This window comes from Porites lutea, chromosome 7 (assembly GCF_958299795.1).
Source record: "Porites lutea chromosome 7, jaPorLute2.1, whole genome shotgun sequence".
Lineage (NCBI taxonomy): Eukaryota > Metazoa > Cnidaria > Anthozoa > Scleractinia > Poritidae > Porites > Porites lutea.
In genome coordinates, this window is record NC_133207.1 from 788,908 (window position 1) to 794,907 (window position 6,000).

Genomic DNA, 6,000 nt, shown 5'->3' on the forward strand with positions numbered 1-6,000 from the left:
TTTCTCTTCGATTTGTTTTCAGCAGACAATAGTTTCAGATATAATATGTTGTTGCATTGTTGCGTATCTTTTTCAATAGGCGATTGGCATGATAGCGTCCTTTTACTATAAGACCAGTATTTATTTCGTTTGTTCTTTCATACTTTAAATTTGCTAATCCCAGTGAGGTTTAAAGAACAAAAGCCCTAATTTGAACCCTAAAGGATTCTGGCAGTAGTAGTAGTAGTAGTAGTAGTAGTAGTAGTAGTAGTAGTAGTAGTAGTAGTAGTAGTAGTAGTAGTAGTAGTGGTGGTGGTGGTGGTGGTGGTGGTAGTAGTAGTAGTAGTAATAGTAGTAGTAGTAAAAGGACGCCATCTTGCAAATGGCCTATTCCGAAACTAAAATATTTCGCAAATGAAAAAGGACTTAAGTAAAGAAGCCAAGAGTATAATGGCGGGAACCTGGAATGCAAGGGGAGGGAGGCGGGAGTTTTGGACCCCCACTTTTCTCCCCCCCCCCCCCCCTCCTCTCCCAAGAGAGGGTTATTTTGTGTACTCTGCTAGCCAATCAAAACAAAGAATTTCGCCTCATTTTTCCCAGCCATAAAATAATTAACGTTAATTCGGTTTTGTGCAAGACAATACACGTAAGTTTCTCATTCGTTGCATTATTGACTCGTAATACTGTATATCGGTGTATGATATCTACCATAACACTGAATAAGGCGTATTTCCTGCACCTGTTGCTTATCATCAACAAACAGTTTCTATTTTTTTAAATAACAACTCTGCCACATTTTTAACAAAGAACCTAAGAAATTGCGCGTAAGAATGGTATACAAATATAGGAAAGGAATGTTGATTCTGAAAGTCAGTTTTAACAACTGGCTAATCTAGCTTGAGATGTTTACCGCGCGGGGTACGACAGCCCGTTACTGATGTTTTTCAGTCTGGCAAACTCGTCTCCTGTTTTTAAGAGGATCAGTAAAATTTGCGTGACAGCTGAGATGTGTGGCACATTTCATCATGAATAAAATATGGGCTTGTGGTTCACGAGTTTAAATAACCACGATCGGTAGAAAAAGAGAAGTTTTCAATCGATATGACATGCCGAACTGTCTGTCACAGATATCAATCGAATGACATGGCAATGCCAGCGGCAATTTGCCTTATCACGCGCATAGACGACGTTCGTCGTAGTATTTTGATGCCTCACATGGTAAAGTAGATATATATATGTTTACGCCTCGTGACCTAAGAAGGACAGTCAAAAAATAATTTTTAGGTTGAGTGAGCGTTGGCTAGGAAATTCCCACTGGACAAAAATAGAGGCGTTTCTTTCTGCCAATATTAACAGTTCGGGATGTTCTACCAAACAAATACTTGTAAGAAATGAATGCACTTGCGGTGTGAACCATCATTGGTCGAGAAATTTGATTTTAAACGAAGCCAACTTCTTGGAGACCGCAAATAATTTTCCAAGTCAACACCTAGAAATAAAATCTATTTTAGCGGGTACGGGGTAATCCAAATATGAATTAAGAACTGCCATGAAATTCATTTAGCTCTCTGACAATGAGGAAGCGTAACCGAGGATAAAAATACTTTGAATTGGTCGAAGGATTTTAGTTTTTTTCTTGTGATCAAGTTTGACCAGACTTAAGAAAGGATTACCTCATCAGGTACTTGTTAAATTTTGTTATATTTTCATTTTTATTTTTCACTGCAAGCTGTATTTGTTTCTAAGCCCAATAAGAATATTTCTATGGTCTGAAATGATCACTGCTTTGAAGAAATGAATGGGCAAGCCCAAAACAATATACGGACTGTCCAACTTTTCTCACTTCCTTTAAGGAGATTTTTTTCGAGAAAAAAAAGATACACTTCGAATTTTTCTCTGTTATTATGCCCTAAGCTTTTCAGGCCAAACAAGTAAATTCATCGTTTTCACAAAATTTGAAAGCCGGGATCGCAAGTTTTTTTGGAAAACTACTTTCAATTGATAATCGCTAAATTTATTGAGGAACAACTTTGTAGGGTCGACAAAAAAATGATGTTTAAGATCAAACTACAGCTTATTCATCTACCGTCCCTTTCTCTGATAAAGACGAGTCCGACATTTTTGGAAATTGCATCTGAAAAGTAGCTTTGTTTATCTACGAAATGAAAACCTTTCGTTCAGATAGAAAAAGTGATTTGAATGTTTTTGCCTTGACTCCCCTAATTGTGTTAATCAACCACAAATTGGGATCTTTACCGATAAATTTAGGTCGCTTCGGATAGTTTTTATATTCGGCGGCGGTGATTCCCTTCAGAGCAATCCAATTCTTAGGCATATCGACCAATCAAAGCCAGTCTTCATGATTTTTTAAATAAATAGCCTAAAATTCGTTTTTGTAACAACGGCAAACCAATTTCTTTCCTAAAATGACTCCTCCTTCAACGTAACAAAATTGATTAAAGTTAGTGATGAGCAACGCAAAATTTGACTGAACTGAATGGATTTCCAATTTTTATCGCCCGAAAAGCCTGCTGTTTCTTGTCTACTTTTTACTTTCACTTACATAGAGAAAAATTAAAGTAGTGCTGATTTAAATACCTTGGTTAGTTTCAGAAATAAGGTTTCTTGATATAGTTTTTTCTTATTGATAATAGATACGGGATAAATTAGGTTGCGGAGCACCGACTACCTACAATGAAAGGGTTTTACCTGGTATTGTATTGGCTTAGCAATGATTTGGGCAAAACCTTTCGAATAAAGGCAAACGAAAAAAAGTATAAAAAATATAAAATATCAAAGATTACTTTTGACTTTAAGAAGAGAGGGACAGCCCACAAAGAACAGCCGATGCAGCTGGAGAGACCGAAAAGAGAAGAACGTCAATACATATCGCCTCAAAAGATAATCATCTACAATCTCTCTCACTCCCCAAGTACGAGGGCGAGAACCTGTAAACGTCTTCCATATTTCGTCAACAAGGCATTTTTTTGTACATGACGTCATCACGCCCGCCATGTTGGTGTTCCAAACCAGTCTTTTTGTTATGTAAAGACTTTCTTTTGTTGCTATTAATTTGCATAACTGCTACTGAGCCACGTGCAGTCAAAACGGCTAAATAGGTGGTTAGGTATGGAGAATTAGCCGGAGGATTTGACCTACAAACGGAGAAACATTTTGGATGAATAATAAAGGTTAATATTGTTATCACGTTACTACAACAACAACTTCGTGAATATGGCCCCTTAATTTGACTTTAAACGGAGGCGTTGAAGATTTAATTCCATTGTTCTTTTTTCGTGACTTCCTCTTATTTCAAAGTTCTTCCTTGAACAAAAAAAATCCGATTAATTCTGCTTTGTGCAAACCCAATTCTTGAAAGCACTTCAAAGTTTAATTTTAGGATCTCATTCTCTTAGGCATTTCTGGAAAGAAGCAGGGTGGGTGGAATTACTTCAAAACTTATAAATGGTTTCCGTTTATTTTTCCTTACGGGAGATTTTGCTTTGCGATTTAAACGCAACAGCCTGCATGCATTCCTTATATCCCAAGTTAGCCAGGCAGGAGGCCTTGATTTTAAATGTATTTGATGTGCTTGTACACACTAAACGCCAAATGCCAATCGAGGCTGTCAAAATTAAAGGTTCATGAGTTTCGATGCGGCTTCCTTTTATGGTCTTTTGTCCACTACGTTACAGCCTCGATTTCTCAGAAAATGAAACTGCTTCTATTGAAGTTAATTTACCAGCAGACAGTGTTATACTGGGAACCATATTTTTTCGAATACCGCGGTATAGATTTATTAGCACGGTTAAGAAGAGCTTTGATTTCACAAAATTATGTTTCAATTTTGAAGGGGTTTTAAAGCTTCATCCATCTCTCCAGACGTACTTGGGATAATCAGGCACAAAAAATTCAATCCTCCTTTAAACAATGTGTTTTGTTTTTAAATGAAAGAAAACATGTCATCAAAATAAATTATCATAAAGGTATTAAAGCAGCTGACCATTTCTAGACATTCTTTTGTAAGTAATATAGAGATGCTCTCTTTTGTCCTCAAAGGAAAAGATGAGAATGTAGATGTGGCTTCATTTCCAATAATAAAAAAATAATACAGAATTGTATGTTAAAGGATTTAACCAGAATTGTTCCAAATATTCCCTGATCATGATTGAGCAAGAGAATGCACTAGACCTAAAGTTGTAACATTTCGGATTAATTCTGACGTGGACGTTAACAATTGTATCTGGGATGGTAAACTACACACATTTGCCATGTTTAATCTTAGTTCTCCATGGTCAGTGATCGTTAGCTTTTATGAGCAAGTAATTTTCATTGCTTTTTGAGTTCGTTTTGCATTGTTATTTGAAATTTACCCTATAAACTTTACAGCAACGATAACCTCACAGCTCGTAAACACTATAATTTAGGTGCGAAACTTCTGCTTCGCGTTTTGACGCAATCACTAAGCCAAACCGACGCTGCGCTAAGTAGAAGATATCAGTAGCTTATCAGCGAACAGTAAGGACTTGAAACATTGGGAGCTACTGAAGATTGCATAAGGTATGGATTAAGAATCCGTTATATGTGATCTTTAGCAGAAAAAGAATTCAGATTTTTAAGCAACTAAGGTAAAATAAAAAAGATAAAAACATTTTTAACTAAGCTAAAATAAATTGTTACCTACTTGAATTCTTCGCAATTTTGAACACTTCGTAGCTTTCACTGCGAAATGACCGCAGATGAGGCCTTATGAGTCATCTTTTTGCTATTTGAAAGGCGATATTTTATTAGAGCAAAAGAAAACGCTCAGTCGCGGAGGTCGGTACTTAAAGATAAATTGTGCATCGCGATCATAAAGTCTTTTTCAGCTCCACTAACCGCTGATTGGCTAACATGTAGAACTTAGGCTATCAAACGTAATTGACTTGTTGAAATGTCTTCGGGGCAACGTATAAATTTTTAACTTGGGCGGTGTATTGAGGATTCACATGTGTCTTTAACTGTAATATTCAGTAAGCCCTTATATCTGTTTACTAAAACACGATGACGGCCTTTTGCAAAGAAGCATTTGAGATCCTGGAGTTACCTACGATTGCTGAATTTAGTTACAACTTTAAGGCCAAGTAATTATGTTTGAATGCCGGAGCCTCTTGACTTCGAGACTTCCTGACTTTTTAACATCCGAAACCTAAAAAAAGCAATGTATCGAAAGCCAAGGACAAATTGAGCTGTAAAAACTGGACATTACGTAATGCTTCTTGAATTTTCTTTTTTGTAAAAAATAAAAGTTTACGATACACTTTCGCTGAACAATAATTTAGCGCCGTTGGGCAATATGCAGTCGCCTTTCGCAGCTCCTATTATTATGTGGATTAAATAAACCAGTCTTAAAGCTTCATTGAAAAACATATTGGTTTTAAGCAATTAGAGCTAATACCTTATTTCGAGTTTTACATGCTGGACAAACTATTTAATTACTTCCATGGATATAAATCAAAAATGTTTTCAGTGATCCACGTACGTGTCAAGTTTCTGATAAATCGGCCTTCACAGAGTCTCCTTATTCTTAATACATTTGACTGAAGACATGCCATAGGCATCATTTTGGTTTTCACTTATTAAAATTCGATTAAATTGTGCTTCTTTTGGTTGAAGTGATAAGATGCAAGACTGGAGAAATATAGTCAGTTCTTTCGTTGTTAAAACACATCCTTTGCCAATCGTTGCCAGGTTCAGATCAGAGCTTTAATATGAAACGTCTACCAAAACATATAACGAAAATTATCCCCGCTAAAATAATGCAGAAATTGATACCTAAAATGGATACAGAAAATTTTCATGACGCTGTTATGTTCTACGACTGCAGCTGAACTTCTACGCCTAAACGAAATACTCTCTAACTTTATAACATTTACTACGCGCCGAGAAACTCAGTAATTTGCCACCTGCCAGCAATGTAAGTCTGGGCGCGCATTAAAAGATAAAGTGTTCAGCACTAGTTTTGCACATGAATAACATAAG